Raw genomic sequence first — 27883 nt, 5'->3', positions numbered from 1 at the left:
CTCTGAAGTAATTGCAAGAACTGTTGAGCTTTGGATTCACAAAGAGAAAATATGTTTCTTGACTTGTCTTGATTGCTGAGATAAAATAACTGATCCACGTGTGCTCTTCTGTCTAGCTCAGTAATGAGCAGGAAAAGCATGGAACCATGTTGCTATTTCTTGACTAAATGCATGAAGAGGTAACGTGCAGAAAGGGTTTTGGGTCAAAAATATTTGGTGGGTCCTCATAACGTGCTTCATGTTGACATTTTCCTGGAACTGAAAGAAACATCTGTCTCTTGTTAGCAGCTGCGCAGCAATAAGCCATTTCATATTGCTGTATCCATGAAAACCCTTAAAGGAATGTGGATGATAACTTTGGGGACTGGGAAAAGCTGGAGTCTTCAAGGAAAATTCTGAGCTTGATTTAAGTTTTGTGTGTCTTTTGTAACTGAGGGATGATCTTATTTTTGTCACTGTTTTTCTTGCTCCAGATTTTGGAGTGAGGCAGCACAGCTCGAGTGGGGGTTGGATGCTGGCTGTTCTGGCAATTGATTGCTTTAAACTCACTCTTTCCTATCTCTGGAGAAAATTATTCAGATGCCGGTTCTTGAAATACTGTGCCAGCCCTAGGCAATGCATCCAACTAACATGTAGACTTTAAACATGAAAATGTTCATCCTTCTACCCCCAAATATAGCCTCATAGTGTGTCCTGCACTGTCCAGGTGCAGTGTCTGAGCGCTGAAAGTAGCATGTCACTAGCCTGTCTGATATTCTTCCCGTGTCCCAACCTCTGTATCCTGCATGTTAGTTAGTTGCTGTTCAAGTTGGCTGCTTCGAACTTCAGATATACAAAAATACCACCTGCCTTCAAAGCTTGTCTTTCCTTTTGTCTCAGCCCAACAATTTTTCTTTGTAAGATGAGATGAGTGGGTGACTTTCTAGCTGGGCTGTCCAGATATATAATAGCATGCTGTAAATAAGCAGTGATACAGGGAGTGAGGTACTGGAAACCTTGGAAGTGGTTGAGGGAAGAGAAAGGAGAGCCAAATAATCCATCCTCATTCAGGAAATCATATATGGGCACAGGACCGTGCATTTTGAATCGCAGCAGCTTTCCAGAGGGTGTAATAGATGGATCTGGCCTGAAAGCCGTTGCCTACTCATGCTGACACAGTCCTGTTGCTCCCGGTTGTAAATAAGGAACTCAGTCTGCACCTGCAAAACGCCTCTGCATTTGACCTGAGAGCAAGACTGAACCAGCCCATAAACTGAACTGAGCTTGTGGCCTGGTGACTGGAGCAGTGTTAATTCCTCAGAGAGGATCTGGGGGATGATGTTTGCTCTCAACATGCAGAAGTTACTCCAAGCCTAGAGTAGTGCTGTAGTAGGGTAGACTGTAATCTGCTGTTGGAGTGGCTGCCTTGCATGGAGCTATGGCTGAACAAGGACCACAAAGATCTATGTAAGTTAGCAATTCCTACTGTAAACTGTTGTCCATAGCAGACACCAAACCAAACAAGGTTGTTCTTGAATCAAAAAAATACAAGTCAAACTCATTTTCCTTGTGTCAGGCTCTGACAGCTGTACAGTGACTGGTGCCTGTGTTAGGTCTGTTTTGAGTGGGGCAACCTAACAACTTCACCATCAAGCTTTGTTGCAGAAATGTGATTTCAGTAGTCCGAGTAAAGATACCACATTTCACTTGTTTGGCTGGCTTTATGGTTCACCATTTTATGAAGAGTGATATTCATTGTGTGTTAGAGATGCCGTTGGGAGTTTCACTGTTTGCCACTGTACACGTAGTGCTGCGGGTACCGAAAAGTCATTTGATGGTAATTGAATGCTTAATAGTTGTTGGTGGCATCAATTACTATCGAAGCTTCCTGAAGAGCAAATCTGGTTCACCAAGGCTTTGCTTTCATGGGAAGGTTTCCATCAATGTTGTGGGTTTTTAAAAATCCAAGTTTATTTGAAATTTGTCACCTCTGTATGTTCTTTGTGTCTAAGCTAGAGCTAGAAGCTTCTACCGTGGGCGTAGTGTTTGCTGTTAGGGTTTCCATGACATACTGCTCCATAAAATCTGACCTTCTGACATGATATTAGAGGGTTTTGCATGCCTGATTCTGACATTAGAAAGAGATTCCTGAATGCCTAATTCTGACAAACAGTACTTTATTTTCAGGAGAAAATATTCATGCAAAACAGCAAGCTGCTCAAAGCTGAAATACTGACAAGAATCCTGACAGTCTGTCTCTTGGAGTGTCATCAGAGGCACATTACTCCCTCTGTTGTGAAATGATAAAAATTTACAAAAGGAACGTACAAAGGAAAATCATCCTTCCTCAGTCCACGAGCTGTAATTTAATGAGGGGAGATGATTATTTTATTTATAGGCATTTCTATGGTGCTCATCAGTAGAGTAATCAAGATGCTTTAGAAGTGCAGGCGGTAGCGGCAATGATAGTGCTGGGTAAATAATTACATTTCTCTGTGCTGCAGACCTGCTGCATTTGGAGTGAGAAAGCGGTTAATTGGGAGCTGGATGGGGTGTGTTTGAATAAATGTAATGCTCAGAACAACAGCAAGGATGGGGTTTTTTTAAGGAAACTGTTTCTTTTTACATCTTGGGTTGTCTGTAGAAATGCTGCCCTTTCGGAACTGCTAAATTAGCATCTTGTGTTTAAGTAGTTTATTTAACTTGCACCCTTATTTCTAATGCCTTCTGCTTTGTCTGTCTGTACTCCAGCTCCTTCCCTCCTTGGAGCACAGCATCATCTCTTGATGGACACCCCTGAACTCAAAAGGGGTTTCAAACTGTTGACCACAGAGAATCACAATAGAGCTTTAACACTTGAAGTTCCCTGGCCATATAGGAAATGGTCACAGAATTCAGCACAGTAAGCACATACTACAGTAAATCAAATCTGGCACTTGGTTTCATGACTACAACTGTTTTTTTGAGATGAATAATGTATATAATAATAATACATACATAGGATTGAATCTGGTCTGTTCTGGGGATTGTGTTGGAAAACAGTTGTTTTGGTAGATTCTCTATTTTTTTTTTAAGTTCTTAGATATATCTGATGTCACAAATAAGCCTGGATTCCTGGGACTGCTGTCTACTTCATAAACATGTGATGACATTTTTCTGCCTCCAGTCATTAATATACCAAATTAGAAAACACAATTTGAGGCTGTGGATGAAGTTGTATTCAAACATTTTGAATGCAATAGTCTGAACTAGACTTTGCCCATATTGTGTAGATTTGCTGTCCTGTCTGTGCCGGAGCCTCTTGCTCAACAGGGTGCAGAGTAAATAGGTGTTTTTCTGGAAAAGAGGAGGCTGTTTCATCCCTGACAACCTGGTGCCTGCCTTCTACTTTTCTGCATCTTGCTTTGCAAGTGGTGTCTGTGTTCATTCCTGCTTTAAGAAGTGATGTGCAAAAGCTAACCTCTACTGTGCATACTGATCTTCTTCTGCACCATCCTGTTTGCCAAAGCCTGAGAGTTGTTCAGCAAGGGTATGAAGAGATGTAGTAAGTCAGTCCCTTTTTTTGTGTTTGAGTGGCTGATACTCTGGGGTGACCAGAATTCCACTGGACATGTTCTGTTGTACTTTAGTGGTAAGATCTTTTCTGCAGTTCAGAATTCCTTCTGCTTTTTCTCCAGCTGAAGTTTTAATGTCTTAAATACTCCATTATGTGACCCTGCAATTAGTGTTACCAAACAAGCAGAATAAGATGCAGTTCAGAGAGGGCAGAGCTTCAGTTCTACATAAATACAGATATTCTGATCAACAAGCAGGGAACTGAGAATGTTTTTAGCCATAACAGTATGCAATGACCTCTTCTGGACTCTGAAATCTCTGAGCACAGGGAGAAGTCATGCATGTGCTATTCATTGGCTTTTACCTAGCCCAGACAAAGTGCTTCTGTTCCATCTGAGTGTTAGCTGTCTTATCTGATGAAATTATATAAATTTTCATATGTCAGGGCATTTGTGACTCTGCTCCCAGAAGAATTCATAGTCTTAATAAAATGGTCCCCTCCAGCAGTCTTTGCTTTGATAGGGATTTCATGTGGCAGGTGATGAGTGAAGTTCATCCTTCTGGTTGCAAAGCTGATGCAAATGCCTAGGAGTCCAGCCCACCTCTCCTGTCCAGAGAAGTTGTTGCCATTTCATTTTGGGTGTCTTGCACCAAGCAAGGGCAGCAGCAGCAGAGGGAGAAGCAGCATGACTAAGCTCACAACTGGTTAAAGGTTGGGACTGGGATCAAAGCCAATGCAGTAGTTGACGAAGCAGCCCTTCTATTACACTACTAGTAAAAAGCTATCTTAGATGCATCCTGACAAGCTGCACTGGGGAAAAAAACAACAGAATTTTGAGCTGCTGTGCTGATTTTAAGCTGGTACGTAGAAACAAACTAATAAAAATTTATTTGCTCATATGTCAATGCTAGCAGAGGACTAAACACTGCCAGGATTGGGTATCTCTATTGATTATACAGATGAAATTGTGTTAAGGTCACATAGAACAAGGTTTGTACCAAAATATACAAATTCCCTCAATGGCTGTAATCTGTAATTGATGCTCAAGAAGGTGAATACCTCCTTGGTGTACCCGGTAACATCTGCATTGGTGAAAGATCAGAGGGAAAATATTCCCTCTAGAGCCCTGGAGACAGTTATCTTACACCCTGAGGCATGAGGTTCAAGGTTACAAGGCAAGCAAATTGATTTGTGTTATTACACATGTTGAGGGGTATGATGTCAGAAACTTCTCATCCTTCTGAGACTTCAAAACTGACTGCCCTCTTGGACACTGCACTTGTGTAGAGCTGGGATTCAGCCCCAAAGCAAAGGAGGAGGAGATGGGTGCAAGTGTGCTTTGTGTCCTGCCTCCTGCGAAAGGCTCTGTAGCTGCTCTGGTAGAGGAGAGGCAAGTCCCATCTCCCCTCCCTGCTGCATCAAGCTGTAGCGATAAAACTGTACCCATTTTGCATCTTTTTCTCAGTGCTTGTTGTTAACTGCTGAGGTTTGGCAGGCCTTGCATAAATCTCCCATTTTGATACCAAGAGGGCAGGTCTGGACAGCAAGCGGAGCAGAGGAATTGTGCCTGCAGCATGTGTGCCCATAACTGCCTCCCCCAACAGACTGCTCTGGGTGAGGATTAACTCCCAGCTTCACTCCTGCTCATTGCTTTTGCAAACTACTCTGATTTAGGGTGTTTGCATGAGATTATTTCTCTCTCTAGCAACCATGTGTCATGCAAGGAAGTGCAGTAATAATGTATGGGCTGAAGAACTTCTGAACCCAAATCACTTACGCCGCCAGACAAGACAGCCTAGTTCTCTATCTTTAGGGAGCTCTTAGTCTGGGCTGGAATTCAGCCTTGCCTGATTCATGCAATGACTAGACACTAACACAGACAAAACCAATTAGTCTGCAGGTATCCCTCAAGGATGTTATCATTCGCTAGAATGAATAAGCCAAGCTTCCATGAATGTGTATCTAAGTACTTACAATAAAATATTCAGTAGACTTTGAGATGTTATTCAGAAACTTTGTGCTTATTAATTTCTCTTTGCTTAGGTCTGTGGACCACAGAATCTGGGTGGAAAGGGACCTGTCTGGAACACTGTGAATCCTAATTCCTGTACTTGCTAAAGCAGAAGTAGTTGGACCTCAGCAGCTAAAGTCTTGATCAAATCTGTCCTGTGAGCATTGAGACTGACCTGGTCACCATCGGTGCAGTTTCCAGTCATGTGTGGAGCAAGGGGACTAGTGGAGGTGCCCATCATCATGCAAACTTTGGCAGATGCTTTGTCATTGCTTTGCCCCAGTTTCTGGAGGAGGTGTCATGCTCCTGCCTGCTACCCAGTGGGGCTTCAGTGCGGTGTATTTATTGCCACGTTGTTGTTCTGCAAATACTGGCTAAATCTGCAGTCAATCTATTGTCCTCTTAAAGCAGTGAGGCTCTGAGTTCAGCATCAGGCTCCAGAGTTGAACTGCTGCTTGCTGAAAATTGCTGATCTTCTAGAAACACAAGCCTTGCCAGTAGATGTGTACTACCATGATCCACACGAACACCTGCTACTCGTGTCACAGATGGCAGGCTGTCAAAATTATTGAAAGATGCAGTCAGATCTGACCTGGTGACCTAGAAGTACATGGCCCCTATTACTGAATCCTGGTGCTATTCACACCCCAAAAGAGACGTATGCTAAAAATTCAGCTGTCCCTAGCATCTCTATTTTGGCAGCTCTTTCTGTCATAGAGTGACGCGTTCCCTTTTCACTCTGTATCCCAGGAGAGAAGATGATTATTCACTGTAGTGCCAGAGGGTTTATCTAGGAATAAATGGGCTGAAAATGAGCAAAGGAAATTAGGCTGGATATCAGAAGCTGAGACAGGCCAAGAAAACCTTGGGTTTTTTCCGTTCCTGGGTTGTGTTGCCATGTGAAAGTAGGTTCCTTTTTGGTGCTCAAACAGAAATCCTAGTGGTGTGAATGGGAGTCCCTCCTGCTCCAAGGAGAGAGCAGGTTATGCTGAATATTCTGAGCAAACTTCTACCTCAATACATGGCATCTAGTTAATATCTTACTATTTTTGATCTCATAGAATTGTCAAGTAAGTGTAATTTTCTTGTTTGTAATGGGGAAAGGCCTTGTTTATTCTGGGGCACCAGAGTACTTTGTTTTACGCTGTGACATGTGTAGTATGTTTGCTCACATCTCCCTACTGCAGCAGTGCATGGGCTGCATGAATACTTCTGGGCATTCACCCCGCATGAGGTGCCTTGAATCTGATGGTTGTTGGTGCCATAGTCTGCACCTTGTTGTATGTTTTGCCTGAAACCACTTCTTCCCTTCTCTTCACAGAATCACAGAATAACCATGTTGGAAAAGACCTTTAAAATCACTGAGTCCAACCATACCTGTCCTCTACTAAACCATATCCCTAAGTATCTCATCTACCCATCTTTTAAACACATCCAGGGTCGGTTACTCAACCCCCATGCAGGGCAGCCTGTTCCAGGCTCTGACAACTCTTTTGGTGAAGGTTTTTTTCCTAACATCTAACCTGAACCTGCCCTGGAGCAGCTTGAGGCCATTACCCCTTGTCCTATCATCTCTCACCTGGCTGAAGAGACCATCAGGTCTCCCCTCAACTGCCTCTTCTCCAGACTAAACAACCCCAGCTCCCTCAGCTGCTCCTCCTAAGATTTGCCCCTCCAGCCCCTTCACCAGCCTGGTTGCCCTTCTCTGAACATGCTTAAGAACTGCGATGTCCTTGTAGTGAGAAGATCTTCGCAGCTCTTACAGGCCTTTGGTCACAAAGTTCTTTCTGATCAGTAGCAGGTCAGTTATACTGCAGCTTGTGCCTGCATCCTTCTTCAGGAAGAGCCTACAGTAGATATGGGTAAAGGCATGCAGCCTAGTTAAGGGTCTGGTTAGAAATACTGTGATAGTTATTCAGCCCAACGGCCTTTCCTCCCTTCTTGTCCCTGAAACTGCACGTGGACCTGAACTAGTGATTGTTCTGATTGTTCCTTTTTTTGTACATGGTATGTGTGTCTTGATGGAGCTGAAGTGTTAAGGAAATGAATTAGCATTGCAAAGAGCCTAGACTAAGTGTGAAAGGTTGTCAAAAGCCTCATCTTGCCCTCTGGATTTGATGCCAATGCTATTCAAAGGTCTCTGCATGGGACAGCAAGAGAAGGAGCAACAGCTTTGCTTGTGTGTAGAGGATCACAGCTTCTATCCACCTCAGGTCTGCCAGAGATGACAAAAGATACCGGCACAGAAATATGTGTAATAAAGGTATATCTAAAGGAGTTGAGGGGAACAGAACTGCTGAAGGGAGGCCTGTGTGTGTGGGGAAGCACAAAGACAAGCTGTGAAACCCGAGGGCTATTCCAGCTTGTGTTCAGGGCTTTGCAGGCTGCAGCAAATGGATTAGCGTACAGAGCTGGAATTGCAGGGCTGCTCCCGGAGATTTGCTTAGCTCTGAATTCAACCTGAATAGGGAAAAATAGGCAAAGCTAATAGCCAGAGCACTCACTGCTCCGAGCCATGTGATACACCCTCTCCCCTGTGAACGTACGTCCGGGTCTTTCTGAATTAATAGACATAGTTCTTGTTTCCTGCTGAACAGCTCGCAGTGTGTGTAGGAGTGTAGGCAAACACATCTATCTGGGTAAAGAAGTTTTCCTAAGCGTTCAACTCTGCAGCTCAACTTGTTCTCTAAGCAGTCCAAACTCCTTTTAATTAAAGGATCTCAGGGTTTCTGGAAGTTATAATCTCGAGTCATGTTACTGGTTTTTTTCTTCCCTTGCTCTAATAAACCAAAAGCATTTTACTGGAGTCTCTAAATGCACCTTGAAAATCTTTTTGCTTACTTTTAAATTATTCTGAGATAAACACAAATCTCATTGTCATGAGCAGTTTTAAAATTATCTACATAATCTAAAATAAATAGTAAATTCATACATATTGGCTCATGATGCTTCAGAGAGATTCTTTAGATCATGGATGTTTCAACAAGAGTGGGTGTAAGAGCCTGCTTTTGACTCATTTGTATTTTTCCCAAATGGGGTGGCTTAGTTAAGAACAAAATGGACAGAAACCAGACATGGGGAGATGAGATAATATGCACTGTTCATTAGAAGGATTCTTCAGGGGATTTTCTTCAGTCAGAATTGGTGTGAGAGGTCTGTCCGTCCCATCCTGCAGGTCCAAGCTCTGTTATCTGGAGTACAATGAACACAAGGAGCTATATTGGCTCCACAGGAATAATTAGGCAGCCAGGGAGCCTGCGGGGCATCAGGGGAGAGCAGGACTCCAGGCTCCTTCCCTGCACTTCCCTGCCCTCGCCATCTGCTCTGTGCTGCTTATCTGGTGCTTGGTCCCCTGGGGCTGCAGAGGACCCATGGCTCCAGTCCTGCTGCTGCCTGGCCATGGACATCACTTCCCAGGGGTGACAGATCAGTTCAAGTCACTACATGAAACACCTAGCCATGCTGGCTGTGCTACTGGGAGAACAGCTTATGGCTACCGCTGGCTGTCTTCTGTTGGGGTTCTCTGAACAGGAAAGAGTGATTGGTTAAGAAAAGCGTCTTGTGGTGTGTGCATGCTTCAGTGAAAGCTGCATTTCTTCAAGCAGTATCCCTGTGCTCTTGACATAATCTCTTGTGCCCTTCCTTGCTCCCATAACACTGCTGAAAGAGGAACAGAGGGGCTGGTTTGGTGACCTGTGGATGTACCTGTTCCCCCTGCATGTCTAGTGGTGGCAGTACGCTAGGAAACTAACATAGAATAACAGAACAAATAAAATAATGGATAGGGGAGTGCTCCGGTTTCAGCTGGGATAGAGTTAATCTTCCTAGCAGCTGGTTTTGGGCTGTGCTTTGGATTTAGGATAATTATGTCAGTAACACACTGATATTTTAGTTTTTGCCAGGGAGTCAAGGACTTTTTAGCTTCTTGTGCTGACCTGCTAACGAGAAGATGGAGGTGCCCAAGAATCTGGGAGGGGACACAGCCAGGGCAGCTGACCCAACTGCCCAAAGAGATATTCCATGCCATATGATATCGTGTTCCCTATATAACTGGGGGGAATCTGGCTGGGAGGTGGCACAGCTCAGGAACTGGCTGAGCATCAGTTCTCGGTGATGAGCAATTGTGCTGTGCATCACTTGTTTTGTATGTTCTTTTATCGTTATCATTTTTCTCTCCCTTTTCTGTCTGCTTTTGTCTCAGTCCATGAGTTTTACCTTTTTTTTGATTCTTTCCCCATCTCACTGGCAGGCAGGGGACCAAATGAACAGCTGTGGGGTGGTTTTAGCTGCCTAACAGGTCAAACCACCACGGGGAGAGCCAGTGGACTTCAAAAAATTGAGGAAAGTCTCCTTCAAGAACCTTTTAAGGGACCTGAAGTAGTGATAAGAATGGAAAATACTGACACAGAGGGGAAACAAGTTTAGAAGAAGAAACCAGTGTAGAAACATTTTTTATCAGAGTAAAAATTAAGCATTAAGATACAAGTGGTGTTTACTGTCATCTTGAGTGTTCTGGGGGTGGAAGTACTTGGTGAAGACTATGAAAGATTATTGTAATAAAGTTGGGAGGCAAGTGAGAGACTTACCAAGATGAACAGGCACCATAATGGGCAATAAGTGCAAAGCAGCACACACTGGTAAAAATTGCTCTTATATTTATTGTGTAAATTAAAAATAGCTATTCTGCTGAGATGAATGGTCTGGAGGAGGCAGGCTAGTAAAGAATATCTTAGTGCAGAATCAAAACAACATGCCAAAGCATAAAATATGCTTTAAAAAGTCACACAGAAGGGACCAGCTTTTTAAAACATTCCTGTATTTCATTTAAACTCCTTCACACCTCTCTACATTTACAAATGTGTTCCAGAATTGGGAAGTAAATGAGAAGTTTCTCCAGTGCTTGTGCAGCACTGCAGCCCTCTGCAACTGTCCCATCTTTGGGGGCTCGTGAACTCTTTTGTCAATGCTGTAAGTTATAACTGGGGCTTTGGTGAAACTCACAGTAGGTTACAAGTGATCAGGGTGTGTATACCATGGAGTGTTTAGTACTGAAGCAGTCGGGCTTATGTGGTTCTCCATGGCTGCTAAGTCTTGGTTGTGTGCCTGCAAGAACAAAAATGGGAGTTCACCTGTGGCTGCTGTATTGGGATGACAGGACAACCAGTAAGTGACCTCCTTTGGAGGTCCAGGGTATCTAGTTGTGCAAATCTGTTAAGAGAAGCTATAGCTGTAGCTCTAGAGGTGGGGGAATACCCTAACTTTCTATTGAGAGGTGACACACGTCACCCCACTGCGTGGTGGAACATTTGAACTGGTTTTGTCGAAAATGATCCTACTCTTTACATTAGGGGTACAAAATAAAGTGCTTGAAGTGTCTTGCTCATAATGTGTGTATCTGGCCATTCTTCAGTCAGGTGGGTTGTATAGTCACTTAGGATTTGTAACTTCTGTCAACCGCTTTGATACATCTAACTTCTGCGTTGTCTTTATGTCTACAAAACAGTGTCACTGGAGTGGAAAGAAAAATTACACACTTCACCCTTTTTCCATACCAGCTTGTAGTTATAAGTCCCTGCAAAATATTTTAGTAATGGAAACAAGCAAAAAGGTGGTGCAGCCCTTTCAACTTTGTCAAGAGTTTAAAACCTAGGAGACAAATTATTTGGGGGACTAATGCTGAGAAGCATTTGCACAGAAGCCAAAATCTGTTTGAAACCTTAAACCTGAGCAGCCTTCCATCATGAAGCTCAGCTCTCCTGAAAGGCAATAAGAGGACTAAACTTCTTTCTCAAATGTGCACATATCAGGAACCTTATCAACTTCTGGCAGGCGGCAGGATTACATGTAAATTAAGTGTATCACAGAGTCGAGTGAGATAGCCAACGTTAGGAGCTAAGAATGTTATTCTTGCCTACTTGAAAGTCCTTCATAATGGATTAGAAACAAGAATTTACATCTCTTAATACCAGCTGAAAATTGAGGCATCTTTTTGCTTCTGGTGAATTTTAATACTTTGAGAGTAAATGGGTACCAGGGATTTCCTTCATTTTAGACAACCCTAGTCACAGAGCTTTGCAAAGCTCTGCCTACGATTCACAATCAAAATGAAAGCCATAAGGCTGGCTGAATTTTCTGTAGGAGTCTCAACAGAGTTGTTGGCAAATGCTATTTTTAGCACTGTAAAGCAACAGAGATCTTTGCAGTCTTGGCATTTCTTGCCATTTAAAAATGGAGAGCAGCTTTTGAAATGTCTGCTTATCCCTGAGTTTTTATACATATCACGAGTCTTCGTAGAGTTTTGCGCTGCTCTTGGCAGCAGGTGCTGGTTTAGCACCAAACGGAGCAGAACTGCTCCATACACTGTTTCTGCAGAAGGCTTTTTCTTCCAGAAAATAAGATGCTGGAGGAAATGCCATCTTATCCTGACATCCATTGTTTGGGCTGTTTCCAGTTTCATGTGCTAAGTGTTTGGTTTGGTGTAAAATGGATAGTAAACAAGGAAAAATCAAGTGGGGTCAAAACTGGATGCACTGAGCGCTGCCTTACAGGTCTCATGGTGTTTAGTACCAATGAAAACCAAAAACCAAAACTTGTTTTTTTCCTCTATGCATAGAACACAGAAGGCTTTCTTCCTTTTAAAACCAGGACATGATGGTTGCTGCAGGAAGTATCTTGCACCACAAATGAGAGGCAGTGTGCTTCAGATATTCCAGCAGCAAGAGCAGGTCTGGGGGATCTGGGCATCAGTCCCGGATTCAGCTGCAGCATGTGACCTGGGTTGAGGAGATGAGTTTGGTGCTTTCAGATGGGTATGCTTTGACATGTTTAAACTCATAGGGAGGTTGAAATGGGTTTGTCAATTTGTCTTTAATGTTTGAGTTTGAAAATTTTTCATGTACCTTTGTCTCAGCTGGATGATTTTTGGTAAAATGGAAAATGACTCATTTGTAAGATGACTCAATTATTGGTACTGCTGAGAGCTGGAGGGCTGATATTGGTCAGGTTTCTCAACCCCTTTTTCTTGAAAGGACTGCCTAGATTCTGTAGGAAGAATGTCTGCTCCCCATTTCTAACCGTTTTCTGACAGCTAACCTTGCTGTACTAATCATTTTGAATACTCCATTTTTTTCCCCTCCCATTTGATTCATCTCCTGCTTGTGCACATGGGGATTTGCCTGCTTGCTTTGCTTTCCTTGCCATGTTGTTTCAATTATCGGACAATCTTTTTTTTCACCTCCACTTGACTTGTATGTGGGTTTGACTTACAACTGGGACAATAGAGTCATTCTGGCAGCTGTGTTGTGGGCCACCTTCTGCTTCTTATTGGACCACCAGCTAAGGCTGATGAGGAATACTGACTTTCAATAGCATCATAACAGACTCAACCGTCGTCTTTTCATGACATTCAGCTATCACATACAGGATACCTGGGTTTAGTGCTCCAAGGGTCTGCCTTCTAAAATGAAATAAATATCCAGGTTCTGCCCCCTCAGCGGGTGAGATCCACTGGGGGTGATCTCCTCTTGTATCTGGTGCCATATTTAGGCAGAAGACAAAGCAGAGATTGATTCAGTCCCAACCTTTATCCCCTTCACATGTGCTTCTTTTCCATAAGTCATGCTTTCACTTCTTTTTTGTATTCTGGCAGCTGCAAGGGCTGGTTGCTTGGTGACGCTCTCAGCAGCACAAAGAGCTCTCAGCTGGGAGGCCAGGTCTGTCGGCCACAAACAGCTGGGATAATTTTATTTGTCTTCCTCTTGTTCCTCTTAATTGCAGGGAGCTGAATCAAAGTCAATATAATAGAAAAGGGAGCACCGGCAGATTCTATTTATGGCTTCTTTAACATCCACCTTTTTCTCCCTGAGCCAGGGAAGTGACAGTGTGTGCCAGAAGTGGCTGGTTATTTCTGAAATGCTGGGGAAAAAAATGAAAAGGTGGGATTTCCGCTTCTGATTCGGGCAGGTTCTTGGCAGGTCTTACATAAAAGCAACATGTGAGACTGGGGCTTGGGTTTACAAACCATTGCTCCTTAATTTGATGTATGACCGTGTGTTCATTCTTGGTCATAATCATCTGCTGCGCGGGTCAGGTCTGTGGGTGACCTACCTATTAATGACGTCACCTCAGAAGGAGACACTGCTGCTCAGACTTTGTGCAAGGTAAAACCAGCAAATAACTGAAGTGAAACGCTAAGATTCAATGATCTGGGCACAAGCTGTGGTTTTTTGAACTCCTGGTGTCTCGTTGCTCCTATGGAGTCTGTGTCATCCTAAGTTTTTTGGTGTTTCAGCTGATTTCTACTGGCTACACCTTGGAGTAGCAGGGCTGCTCCAGCATGAGCCAGCATTGGTGGGGTCTGCACTCTAATGTGGATGAAGTGATATATGAATATACCAAACCCAAGACCAGAAAGTGCTCTTGGTTTGTGCGTTTTCTTCCCTGATCAAAAGCCTCAAGGCACCAAGAAATAAAACTACCTTAGGGGAGTTTGGGCTGCTCTGTTCTCAGGACTAAAGTCAAGGAAGATTGAGGACATGAACTGAAGCAGAAACATACCTGCCTAACCCAGTGCTAAGTGTAGCATGCAGAGATGCTGAGGGAACAGACTAAGTTGGAGTGATCTTCTGATCTGATTGTGAAAATGAGGACTCCAAATTTCAGTGTCTTGCATTCATGAGCTGTCATAGTAGGTGTTACAGGAGATGCTCTGGGGTTTTGGACCCTAACCACCCACATGCCTGCACAGGGCTTTGTAACATGAACATTTTCAATGAAGAGACAGCAGCCCAAGTGGTATTTATTTCATTCAAATGTGTGGTTCTTAACACAGTCTCTGTTCTGATCTGAAAACATTTTGTCACTCTGACCCAGCACTCGGGCACCATTTTCATCCCTGAGCTGGTGCTTCCCAGATATTTAGAGGGGGTGGAATTTACACAGATTTCACTGATTCCAAATTTAACAGGTTTTCTCATCAATTACTTTCCAATTTGCTACTTGAGATGTAAATGTATCAAGACAACCAGTGGGGCAAGCCTGTAGCTCATGCTTTAGGTTTTAGAGTGGTCACTGAAGGAATCAAGAAGGAATTGGCTTCTCCAAGCAGCATCACTCAAGAAGAGGTAAAGTGCATTTGTGAAGAAGGATGTCCCTTCTGAAACATCAGCTATTAGCCCCTGACTGAGGCTGTATGCAGACCGATGAACTGATCCTCTGCATCCAATCCTTATGTAAATGTGACAGCCTAATCCCCTTGCCCTAATAGGAATTTCACACCTTAATCCTCACTCTGTTCAGGGGCAAAGTTGTCCCTACTAGGCAGTTAGACGAATGATCCTATTTTGAGAAAATTCACTGTATATAAGTTTGTGGTAATAGGGAAACTTGTAGTCTCCGATTTGTGTGGAAGACTGAAGTATGTCACTAATAAAAGTGAGGGGGATTATGTTCCTAAATTGCCAGTGGATTTCAGAGGATTTGCCACACCAAATGAGACCATTAACTACCATGTCCTTCGTTTTTCCCTGGCCCTGGCTGGCTCTTCTTGCTTTAGCTGGAAATGTTCCCTGGGCGATACAGTTGCATCTACAAAAGTGGGAGGAAATTTTCTCCCTCCAGACCCCTGCAGTGATTCAGGTTATGCCTCACAGCTCAGCACTGCTCCTTGTGCTCTGGGCTTCCTGCTGGAGTGCAAAGAAGAGTTGGTCAGCGCAAGTGGTGTCATTCTGAGTAAACCTGTCATTTACATCACTGTGTAACCTCAAAGAAATATTCAAAATCCTGAAGTATAGCATGGGGGGGCTGGGCAGTGCCTTGAACTCATCCTTTTCTATATAGCTTATGGATTAATCTCTCAGTCTGGGATACCTGTCCAGCTGCAGAGCCTCATCCACAGCTCGCTGAAGTCTGTGGAAGGCTTCCACCAACCCTGACCTCAGTCTGATGTGCTAGTGCATTCAGGGCCTTCTATGACAAAGGGCAGAACCAGCAAGGTTCCTCAGTTGTCACCTCTGCAGAGAAGGATGTATCATGTCACAGCAGAGAAGTAGTTGCGTTGCGCACAGAGGCTCCTTTTCGCAGCCTCAGAAGGACCATTTTTGTCTCTCGTGCTCCTGGTTGGGCAGGTATTTGTGAGTTCAACTCGCCCAAGGGCTGTGCTGTTACTAAGCATTGGGATGTGCTGTTATTAAGCATCGTTCCCCCTTCTGTTTGCTAGAGGCCTCTTCACGCACGCACAGGGTGGATCTTAATCAGCTGCGGATTAACGGGGAACACGGAACACAATGTGTGCACAGCTTTACAAGCAGCAGCAGTTAGCTGGCCATTTGGAAGAAATCTGTGTAAATGTGTCCTGTTATTCCTGCTGCCAAAGCTTTCCCAAACCAGCCTTTTGTTTCAGCTTATTTCTCACTGCAGAGCCTTGTTACTCCATGCCCCGCTCTCTTGTCGCAGCTCCAGTCTCTCTTGGCTGCTCTTTGTTTGCCCTGTTATTACTAGATGCTTCAGTTTGGACTTGGGTCTCACCGGTGCACGAATGAGGCTCTTCAACAGTCGGGCTTTTATATCTATTCTCTGCAGAGCCCATTCTACTAGTGCCACCCTTTGAGCATTCGCATCCCAAATGCCAGCATGGCTGAGTCAAATCAGCTACTGCACAAGAGGGTGCACAAACTAAGCCTTGATGACTTTCCCCCCCACCCCCTATTTCTTTCTTCCCTGCAGGCCAGCTGGCTGTGGAAAGTTTCAGTCTTTGTAACTCTAAATTCTTGTGTTGTTTTTAATCAAATCTGACTGCAGCTCACTTAAGCGTTTGTGGCTTTTCCTTGGGAATGATATCACTGTCTCAGCTAGCTCCTGTGGAGCAAGGACTGGAAAATCTACTGTATGACAAACTATAATTTAAGAGTCAGCAATGTCTGATATAGCAAGAAATGCAGTTTTGGAGGGGAAACTGTTACCCCGTTATTTAAATGCTTCTGTCTCTTAGAATAAACCCTCCTGTAACAGCAAAGGTCACAGCATCCCCAAGAGCTACCTTTTATTTATTTTTACTCATCTCTAGCATGGAGTTAGTGACCTGTGTGCATTCGGCTCTGCAGAAGGGCTGTCCCCTCTTGCAGATGTCCCTGTCCTAGCTGGGTTTGGTTTGTGACACTGAGGAACCCCTGAGAAATCCTGAGGAGGCTGTGGCAATATTCCTGTCTCTGTGTGGATGCTCTGCAAACGCAAGCTTTCTTGGGTCAGCCTTTCCTGGGTTTTTCTGCTGGTTTTGATAATTGCTTTTCATTTTTGTAGCTTGACTAAAGCAGTTCTGGTTGTTTCCTGGGTTTGATGTCTGTATCAGCATTTTCTTGGACTAAAGGTGCCTAAGCAGACTGTGTTTACCTCCTCACTCACCATTTTAGATCTTTGCCTCATACCTAAGCCAAGACTTTGAAATAATTTATCACAAAAATTATAAGGGAGGAAAAAGAATCTCATTGCAGTTTGGGCAGAAATGACAAAACCCAGAAGTTCCTTCCAGCCTCACTGGATCATGTCTTGAACAGAGTTCAGTTCCTATGTCCAAGCTGCTTTGTCAGCCAGCACAGAGGAGGGAGAGGAGCAGCATTCCCTCTGCAAACTGAAAGCTTGGCCCCAGACTGGGAACATCCCTATTGCTGTGGTTTTAACAGCTACTCTGTTCACAAGTGCGGTGTTTTACTTCAGCCACCAGCCAGGCTTTCTTAACCTCACTTAATGAGTAGCTGGAGCCAGGCTAAAGCTCCTTACCTTGCCCATTAAATGGGAAGTTCAACTAGTTGTAGGTGCTGATTAATTTAAAGGCGATTGTGGGGAATGCGTGACTGGGTGTACTAGTGAGGATCAAACTGCAGCAGCTGCTCGGCATCGTCTTGCTTTGCTTCTCTGGACAGAAACGTGGAAAATGAGCATAAAGATAAATAGCCTGAAGGTTTTTATTGCTCCTGTCGGGCTGTGCTGAGGTAGTAAGGGCAAAGGGGGTGGTGGAAATGCCTGCTAGCCTTGCTCTGAGTAGAAAACAGTTTGAGGGACGCACAGTCCTCACCGTGGGGTTGATAGCGGTGTGTGTGCTGACAGTAGGTCCCGTGATGGTACGTTGGAGGTGGGTGCTGGGGCTCTGGGATCACTGGGGCAGCAGGTATTCAAACAGCCACTGCTGCACCATTTTGTGGGACCCAGAGTGCACCTCTCCCTGTGCCTGATGGATGGTGCAGAGGGTGTCTTCACCTTGCCCTCACCATTCTCTTATCCAGTGGGGGTGCCTCCTGATGACCCAGGGGCGTTGGGTTCCCCCAGTCTTTGCACATTGGTAGCATCGATGTCTGGGCACATTGGTGCTGACTGGTGTCATTTGGACACTGTGTGTCGATATTTGAGCTCCTTCCTGAGAAGGCTAGCGATTTCTGTGCTGCTAACAGGGTGGACTTAATATGAGACACAGGAAGCTGCATCCTTGGCTACCATCAATTACGAGTTAAGTGGATTTGCAACAACTAGACATGATACTCTGGGCTTTTATCCCCTTTCCTCCTTTTAGCTGGATATTTGGGAGGAGGATGCTCAACTCACAGTGGAAAGCTGTAAAAGAATTACTTGTGGGTAGCACCATGTAATTCTCCCTGAGTTGGCACAGTGGTAGAGATGCTATTTGTGACAGCACTCAAAACAAACGTATTCCCAAAGCACAATGCATGCGGGTCTTGAACTTGCAGAAATCCATTAACAGGGCTGGTTTGGGAGCTGCCTGGCTGTCACATTTTGGGTTTTGTTTGCAAGAAACCTGTTAGAAAACTAGATCCTTCTTGACAAGAGAGTATCCCCAAAGCAAGATTTTTGAGATGCTGTAAATGGGAAGATCTGAGGTGCTATTTGTGGAGTAAGAACTGATATAAGCCTGGAAAGCTCTATTAAAAACTGTGCAGATTTATTGATTTACACTAGCAGATAATATGTTCCTAGAGCTGCTTTTAAAATCAAAGTAATGTAGTTCTTATTGCTTGCCCTTGTCTTCCCTAACACTGTTATTCCTGTCCCTTGCTTAAGTGCCGACAGTTTAAAAAGGTATTTGGAAAGGGTATTCAGGGGATTTTGAACATGATACCATTAATGGAAGCATTGTTCTACCAGTCTCAGCAATTACCCCATTTCCTCTAAGGGCAAATCTGCCACTTTATCCATTTAGGCACCAGATTACCACCTTGTGAAACAGTCTTTACTATTTCCCCCACTGCCAAATAACACCCAGCATCTGAGGCACCTCCAAGCAGGAGGTTTGGTGTTTGTCGTCTTCATTGCTGCAGAGGAAAAAAAGAAAAAAAAATGCAGAAGAAAAATGTCTCATTTGTCTGACCTGAGCAGGTCAGAGTAATTTCCAGGCAACTGCATCCTTGTAGCACACATCCCTCAGCAGAATGGGAGCTTAGTGCGGTCACCCTGCCTCGTACTGACCATTCAGCATCTCTTGTTGATATGGAAATCACACCTCCTCCTCCTCCTCAGCAGCCTGTCAGAGCCAGCAGCAATGATGTAACCAAGTTCCCAGCAAATCCTTTGTTTAAGCGACTGCTTCAGCTGGGTGGGAGAGCTGAGGCTCTTGGGCTGTGGCAAATGAGCTACATTGAGCAGGAAAGAAAGGAGGGCCAAGAAATAACTTCTGTTCGCCTTCTGAGGGAGATTTCCTTCAGAGGCGTTTTCCTAATTATCTCGGGTTTATTCTGTCTGTACATGTCAAAGACGGACTGTTGGCCATCCAAGCTCCCGCTGTTCAAAGCTTACTGTAGCCCAGGGTACAGCTCCTTTTCCTCCACTACATACATCAGCAGGGGGTAAGACAAGTAGCTTTAAAGATGTTACTTTGGCTCAGTAATTTCGAGGGTGTTTACAGAAATGTAGTAAATAGACAGACTGGGTGCGTGAGGCAACACCGAGGGGTCCAAATCTCATCGGAGACTGGTAAGCAGAACTGGACTTTTATCAGTCCAACCATTTGTCTGTTTACACTGCCGAAGACAAAACAGACTTCTGATTCCAGATTTCCTCCGTTCCTACAGAGCTAATTTATGGACTCTTACTTACCAAGACATCTGCTCTGTGCTGCACTTGGCTTGTCTGATGTGCAGAGGCCATTGGCAACCACGTGTCGTCGATGTGGGAGCAAGTGACAGGCAAACCGAACCTCATCAGAGGTGGAGGGGTAGAAATCCACTTGTTTCCCATTCAGCACATGATCAGTGGGTTGGCTAGATAGGATGAGGGTGCTATCTTGAACATCCACGTGCAAATACTTGTGTGGAAGGCTCTGTATGTTTACTCCAGAGCTAGAAAGCTCTGTGTGCTTACTCTAGCGAGAGATTTAATCCTATTAGCAGAGGTGCTTGTTTATTGCTCAGCTGGCCATAAAGACTTTATTCTACTTTTGCAGTCTGTGCTTGCTTTGTGGTGGTGTAAATGGCTGAGTAAAGCCTGGAGCTGCAGGCCAGGTGCTCTAAGAGAACTCTGGTGGGGTGGGTTCCCCAGAGCTACAGCAAATCAGAAGTGAAGTGAACACAGGGCTCCTCTGCATTGCTGTGGAGACAGCTTTGCTTTGCAAAGGCCATTGCCAAGGTGCTTCATTAGCTCATATGGTTGGCTGATAGGTGACAACAGCTTCCATGTTTGGCTGTGGAGGGAGACTGGTGAGGAAGGACACATTTCTGCACACCACAGTGGTCAGAGAGTCAATCTTTTAAAAGAAAACCACGTGTCAGCACAGGTGAATTAGAGGGTGCCTGGGGGAGGGGTTGCTTCCTCCTTGCAAATTGAAATGCACATGAGATGTCTCATTTAATTGGTAACTCAGCTTTAGAAACACATCCAGTGTGTGCAAAGGGGCTTTATAAAGTCATAGGCAGCCAGATCCTGAGGTGGTCTAAATCCAGCGTGGGCTAAATCAGGGAAGCTTATCTTATTGATTTGCACAACCTGGACATCAGTCAGGTTCACAAGTTGTTTAGAAGAGGTATCCAGTTTGCTGATTATTTCAGCCTTATGAAATAGGTCACCTGCATTTGCTTGTTAGTTGATCTTGTCTGAAGGGACTTGGAGAAAGTACCCTGCACTTGCTCTGCCAGGGGTTTGCTCCCTGAAGAGTCAGGAAAGTAAGCGGTGCCGCCTGGTTTCACCATCATGTCCCTGGGTCTCTGCTGCTCTAAGAAATATCACAGGATGAATCATAACAAAGATACCAGATCTTGGGAGTTACAAAAAACATATTAAAATATATACATCTGTAGGATGTAAACATTCAGTGCCTTTTTCACCTCCTTTAGTGTATTTGGCCATATTATCCCCCCCTTACTCCAGCATTTATATAAATCAGTGGACTGAAAAGCAAGCTCAAGCAGGATTTTTTGCCCTTGAACACCAGTAATGTAGTTCAGTTAGATAAGACAACCAAAGTCTGCCACAGAGGGAGATGTTACAACTCCTCTTGCTTTCTATCCCTCTTATTCTTCCCTAGAATAAGAAGGAATGTGGATATTTAAGAATGCAAGTTACCACTGTGTGAGGTTTGGACATTGTCTTTCTTGTATCTACCCAGAAGAAAGAAATGATGTGTGTGTGTGTGTGGAGGGGGATGTTGTGACATACTAAGTTAATGCAAATTAGTCTTGTTTATTTGCCTGATGTAACACAATAAAACAAAGCTGTGGAAAAGGAGCAGTAAGGAAGTTCAGTGCATCTGAAAGGCAGCAGTGCAGAGAAAGTGGATTTGTAATTGAACTGGCGTATGGCAAAAGAAATGTTATGGCAAATCTGTGTCAAAATAAAGGTGGTGTCAAATTGGGCTTGAATTCAGTAATCACAGGTGCAAAATAGATGAATTTAAGTTCAAAGTTTAGAATTGAGGTGATTAATGTGGTTATTCTGGGTCCCCTTTTCAGATTGTCCCAGCAGGCGGCATAAAAGATTAACAATTTTAATGTGAGGATGATGACAGACAGATTCTCTGCTGCAGGAATCTAGCGTGGGAAGTTCAGGAAATGCTGATGAAATGGAGAAGTACTTGCAAGCCAGTCCAATATAGGACATTCAAGTTTTCCAGCCCTCAAGAGCTGGGTGATAATTTGCATAAATGGATTTATGCCTCAACAAAATAGGATTACTGTGGCTAAGCATAACTTTTAATGTGGGGAGTGAAAGAGCACCTTCCAAAACAAGCAATTAGTCAAGCATAAGAATACTTCAGGCACCTCATGCTTGGTTAAGTTATTCAAGGGTGAGCAAGACTAAAAATCCAGGGAAAGGAAGGACGTTTGGAGAATAGCAACAAAGTGATCTTGGTGTTGGATGTGGGAGATAATGCTGCATCCTCAGGAAGCCTCTTACCAGTGCAGCTCAGATATATTACACTAGGCATGCATTACTGTCCTCCTTTGAATAGATGCTCAAACTCATCCTCAAAGTCACCAAGTGCCCTACCCTCATTGTTCTTTGCCTCACACTTGGCCTTTGGCTTGTTGAAGTCACCCAGCAGGTATGACAGCTAAAAGATAACTTCAGCGTTTCCCTTCCTCCCCTCCCCAGTTGAGTGATCCTTTCTCACACCTTCCCCCACTAATTTAGCTTCATTCCCCACAGTACTCGGAAGGTTTATTTCTATTTTTCCTTGTCAATTAAACTAAAATCCCAACTGCATTGTACTTGACTGCTACATGATGTGTACTCCACACTCGTTCAAAATTGCCCTTCTTGGACAAAGCATGCAGGCAAATTTCATTTATCAAAGTAAGAACTTTGGGGAGAGCTCAATTAATCTTCACTTATCCCTGGAGAACTGTGAGATGGAAACGGGTCTGTAGGTGTGAACAGCTGAAATAACTTGACTTTTTTCACAGCCTCAAAATGAACAAAGAATTCCTTGTGGGAGAGGTGTGCATGGAGAGTGATACGAATAACGAAGAGGGCAGCAGACAGGCTGGTGACCTAAGGCTTGGGGTTGTCACTTGCCCCAAGCATGGCTAGGTAGGAGAGCCTCTTTCCTACATCACTAGTCTGTCACAGGGAACATAACAATTTGAAAGAGCAGGAGGAAGGAGAATTAACTAAAACAGTGTCAGCTTTGCAAACATCAAATAATACTGTCATAGAAGAGAACTGGAAGATGCTTTTCAAGCTTTTTTTTTTATTTTTTTTTTTGCTGGTTAGATAGATGGCTTTAACTGCTCCTGGGAGCACCTGGGTGCACAGGGAATAATATCCTGGTCCTCCTGTTCCAAGCCTGCTGGCAGTGGGAATGGTTGTATGTCTCGACTCCACATGGCCCAGCTGGTGTTTGCTGAGGCACCAGCTGCTCACTCACAAGGGCCAGGGAGCAGGAACCGCTGCTTGGTGCTTTCATCCTTGTATTTTAATGATAGATCTCTGGAACTTTGTATCAGTCCTCCTTAGCGTTGTATAGGTTAGGATGTAGCAGTGGATGGTGGGGAACAAGCTAGGTTACAGTATCTTCAGCTAGAGAGTGAAATGCTTTCATTTTAGCTAAGTTCAGTCAGTTTAGTGTCTGTGCTTTGCTGGTCAAAGAGCAAATTGGCCGAAGCACATCCAAACAGGATCCGGGTCCGTAGTAGGGTCACGGAAGGGACCCCGACCTGTTCTTGCTGTGTGATTGTCACAGCAGCGAGGGCTTTGTTCCTTGCTTTCCCCAAGAGGTTCCGGGTCTGTGATACGCTGTCCCAGGGGTCTTTGGTGGCCATCTGCTTCTGCTGAACTGGGTCTCAGTGTGCTAATCCATCTCTTTGTAACCTGTGAATTTGGTCTTTATTGTCTTGTGTTCTGCTTAGGGAACATGAAGAAGAAAATAAAAGTGCTTGTTAGTATGAACAGCAGCATCCCCACAAACTATTTTTAATTGCCCCCCACCTTTGGAGTGCAAATTCCAAGGTATTGACTTGGATTTATAAAACTGGAGATAGTTTTGGGCATGAGTTCCTAAGAGGTGTCCTTTTACCTAGAGTACTGAGGCACTAGCTGGGATCACCCAGGGACCCTGGGTGCTTCCTAGATCAAATACCTTGGTGATAACTTGACATTGAGGCCCTCTTACTTGGAACCTGCCTTCTCCAGTGGCCCAGTTGCATGTGAATCATTTGACATCAAAGAAATGTCTCCTCTTACATAGATGCATCTATAAATACATATTTATGTGCAGATCTTTAATGGATTTGTGTAAATCTGAAGTATGTTTTTAGCATTTTGTAATGCTAAGAAGAAATACACATGGAATTTGTATAGGGGATTTCTCTTGGGGAAACAGGCTAAAATTTGTGAGTTAAAATCTGCGTGCAAAAAGATAAATGGAATTTGATTTAACATGCTCCCCCCCCCAATTCTGCAAGTATACTGTTTTAAATTATTTTGATACACTCATGGAGCTTTTTTCAAATGCTTTAGATCCTAACATGATGCATTAAAGCCACTAGTTATTTCTATAGACAGTCAAGCACTTCCTTACAGGACCTAATTTGACAGCATAGCAACTTAACCGGCTGCTTTAACCTCTTGTCCTTGAAGATGTGATTTTGAAGCCATTTTATTATTTCTTCTGTTACATAAAACACTGTAATGTATGTTCTTTCAAGAAGTTAAATTATCTTTGTGTACATGTACATAAGTGTATATACATTCTCATACATGTTCAGCTCAGCAGACACGCGCTTATGTCTTTTCAGATAGCTCTTTATAGGATTAGCTTTGACTGTGGAAGGAGGTAGCTGAATCCTCAGACTCTGCTATGCGTTCTTTTTGCAGAGCTTTCAAAAGCTGGGGGACTTCTTTGGCAGTTCTTTTGTGCAAGTATGCAGTTTTCTTAATATTTTCCCAAATAATGATCTGTATTTCTATGAATAAAACTTATTCTAACAGGGAGTACTGTGGGTGAAAGTAAAAGTTACAAGACCTGGCTTATGTAGGTGGAGTGGCCATAGATTTTATATCTAGGAAAGCTGAATGGTCTAGGTTTGTAGGAATGGTGTGAAAGGAGCTGGGAAGACATGGTCATGGAGTCACTCTTGTTATAAGGCTCAACATGTGGGCTGAGAAACCCAAGAAAAGAGAATTAAACTGGAAGCAGTACATAAGAAGAATAGGAGTCTGGAAAGATGTGGCCCTCCTAGGGACAGGCAGGAACCACATGAGTCAAACATGCGTGTAGGACTGTATGCAATCAGAGGTTATTAGGTACCACTGCAAAAGCAAAATGCTCAAAGAATTGGTACAAAAAGTGCAATAAAATATGTATTAACATGATGAAATATGTATTGGAATGAATACTAAGTGGGATAAGCATGACTCCACTGAAACAAAACTGGCAGGCTGTAACTTTGGCGTATGGAGAAGCCCCATTGCATGTTAGCCAGTTGCAAATGTTGGAGAGCTTCCATGTCGTGTCTTATTGCACAAAACAGTCCTCTACATTAAGGTCTTGCTTTCACAGGGAATTTAGTGTCTTTTGATTTCCCCTTCAGAAGGATGGCGGGTTGGGAGCTGTCACACTGTCATGGGAAAGGACAAAGTGCCACAGGAATGTCCAGCCAGGAAGCGAAGTATATTGCATGTGTGCATACAGTGATAGTCTTTTCCATGACAGTCTATTACAGAAAGAAGGGGAGAAGAAATATTTTCTGTAACTCATACCATTTCTGATACGTTGAGAGAACACCATAGAAAGAATGAGGCAGACCCCAGAAGGAGAAGCCCTGGGCCCGGTTTTACCCTCATTGATGTCATCTTCAGTTTTCCCAGAGGCATTGAGAGTTGCACAGGGCATAACAAAGGCAGGAGCTTTGGGTCCTGCAAGACACTGTGATTCTGAGAGTGCAGCGGTGAGATCTCTTATTACCAACTCTTCAGGATGATGTTAAGGCTTGCAAACGTCTCTAGCCACACTGCCATGGTGATTCAGAGGACACAGAGCTCTGAATCCATCTCCAGCAAAGATCTCTTTGGCAATGAAATTCCAAGGATCCTGTGGTCATGTTTCTTAGTAACCATTAGGGTTTTCCATAACCCTATTGTAACTATTATTATTCATCATATTACTATCATATTCCTGCAAAGCATTGGGGAAGGTTTTCCAGACAGATTAATCGCTAATGAATCTGTAATCTGGCTTTGATCACTCATTCCTTTTGAATGCTGGTAGGTGGGGTTTACATGCTAAGATTTTCTAAATAATGATGATGCTGCCTCTAAGGATCTTTTGGAATTAATTTTTCAAATTTGGATCCAATATGTAAGTTGAGCTCCCAGAGTTGGTTTGGGTTTTTTTTTTCCTCTTGATCTAACATTGAGGAGGGACTTTGGCAACTTGCACAGACGTGCAGGCCTCCTCCACATGGTCCTACTGAAATAAAAAGCAACATTTTCTCAGCTTTTGGAGAAAGCTGGAGCAGACAGAAGTACTTACAATCATGAAGGCAGAGGAAATGTGTTATCAGAGGAGTTTGAGCAAATAGCTCTTGAAAATAACTGACAAAGGTTCAATCTTTAATCCTTCCATGCTGCAGTTTGCAGCCCTGAAACTTTCTGCAGTGTCAGCAACATCTCACTTCAAATCAGCAAATAATTATGGTCAGCTTTGACACAGCAAAGTATAAATCTCATTTCTGGTGAGGCATAAGTGTCAGAATACTGTCTGCACAATAGCTAAAGGCTGTGTAAATTCTAATTAAAAGCATTTAATTTAAGTTAATCTTCATTAGGAACATAATTATGTCCGCATACAAATTGCCTCAATGTAATTGTCACAGTTGTAAATAACTAGTTATATCAACCAGCTTTTCTTCAGGATAAACTGGCTAAGAGATTATCAGCTGCTCTGGAGAACAAGCAGAGGGTGTCTATTAGTGTGTCCATAACACGCGTGTCCATGGAATTACACCGAACTCGCTGTCCCTGCCCCTGCAAAGTGGTACCAGCTCAAACATCCCCTGGGGCTCCAAATAAGCTGTTGTGCAGAGATGAGAGGATACTGTCTTGGAAGTTCAGTAATTTATTAGAACTTGGTTGTAGAGAAGCAGAGCAAAGGATCCTCTCTCCCTGAAGTGTGTAAAACTTGATTTTCCAAGGGGCACTTTAGTCTACAATGGCACTGACTTGAGCTGTGTCTCTTGAAGGCATGAGAGGATATGGGGAAAGTCTACCTTCCATGAAGTTGTCATTTTCTAATCAGATTATCAATGACATTTAGATACGGATTTAGCTGTCCTGATGCCTACAGGAGAACTGTGTTGCAGAACTATATGCTCTGTGCTATCACGTAGGAGCTATATGCCATCAGCAATGTTCCTCTGGTGAAGTCAGGCTGAGGTCTTCCTCTGGTCAAGTGGCGTCTACCACTAGATTACTGTAATTCTTTCCTTCAGGTCTCTTGATTGCTTTGGGATTTAGGGTCTGATCCATACCATCTTGAAGTCAATGGGGAATTCTCTCTCTGAGCTCTGCGTGATCAGAATAGTGTCTACTATAGAGGAATGAAGAATATGATACAGGTTGGACTCTGAGAGCAACCTGACCTGAATCCAAAGAGGATGACAATAGCTACTGCAAAACTTATCTTAGAAAAGGACTGATTTAGTCTTCTTTACTGCCTCAGGAAACAATGCCATGAATGCACATGAGAAATTAAATAGCACTTAGGTGATGAGTAAAAATAGTTTTATAAGGGGAAGTGAATGCTTGAAATTGATGTCCTAACAACACAGTGTAAAAGTAGAAGGTGCTTTTAACTATTGTCAGCATTCCTCTCAATCAATCTGTACTGTTACTGCTAATTGGCATAAGTCTTTCTTATAATACCCATAGCAGAGATTTGCACTGAATCCATTGCTAATCCTATAAACTGGTGAGTTTGATAAAGTCGGTTGTTCTGGGCATCGCTAATTTTATTTTCACGCTTCTACTTGCTATCATTCATTAACCCCCACACAGCAAGCTGGTCTGTACACACAAACAAGAGAGCAATTGTCATCTTATTAGTGGCTATAACCGTGAGTGGGAAATGACATTCAAATTAACACATGCATAATTTAAATGGAATGCCTTTTCTTCTGTGTTGGTATGATGCTACCTGCTTAAACAAAACAGGTCCAGATTCATATCAGCACACGCAAAATTCAATCTAGTATAAGAAAATTCCACACTGAATATGGAATGCTGGTGCTCAGTGTATTTCCTTATCTTATTTTGAAGTAGGTGTGTTTAATTTCTACACCAGGTACAGTAATTAGAGCAGCAATCAAATGTCAATAACAAACATACCCAGGGCTCAAACCTGC

The 27883-nt window shown here is 43.5% G+C and overlaps 1 protein-coding gene across 2 annotated transcripts in view; it reads left to right on the top strand.

Moving 5' to 3' along the window:
• Positions 1-27883, top strand: part of DCX (doublecortin) — a gene marked incomplete at its 3' end in the record, with an annotated part of 66761 nt that overhangs the window by 10631 nt on the left and 28247 nt on the right. The window lies entirely within an intron of this gene.

The sequence above is a fragment of the Gallinula chloropus genome (genome assembly GCF_964237585.1).
Source record: "Gallinula chloropus genome assembly, chromosome: 11".
Classification (NCBI taxonomy): Eukaryota; Metazoa; Chordata; class Aves; order Gruiformes; family Rallidae; genus Gallinula; species Gallinula chloropus.
This window is presented reverse-complemented; position numbering and strand designations above follow the sequence as displayed.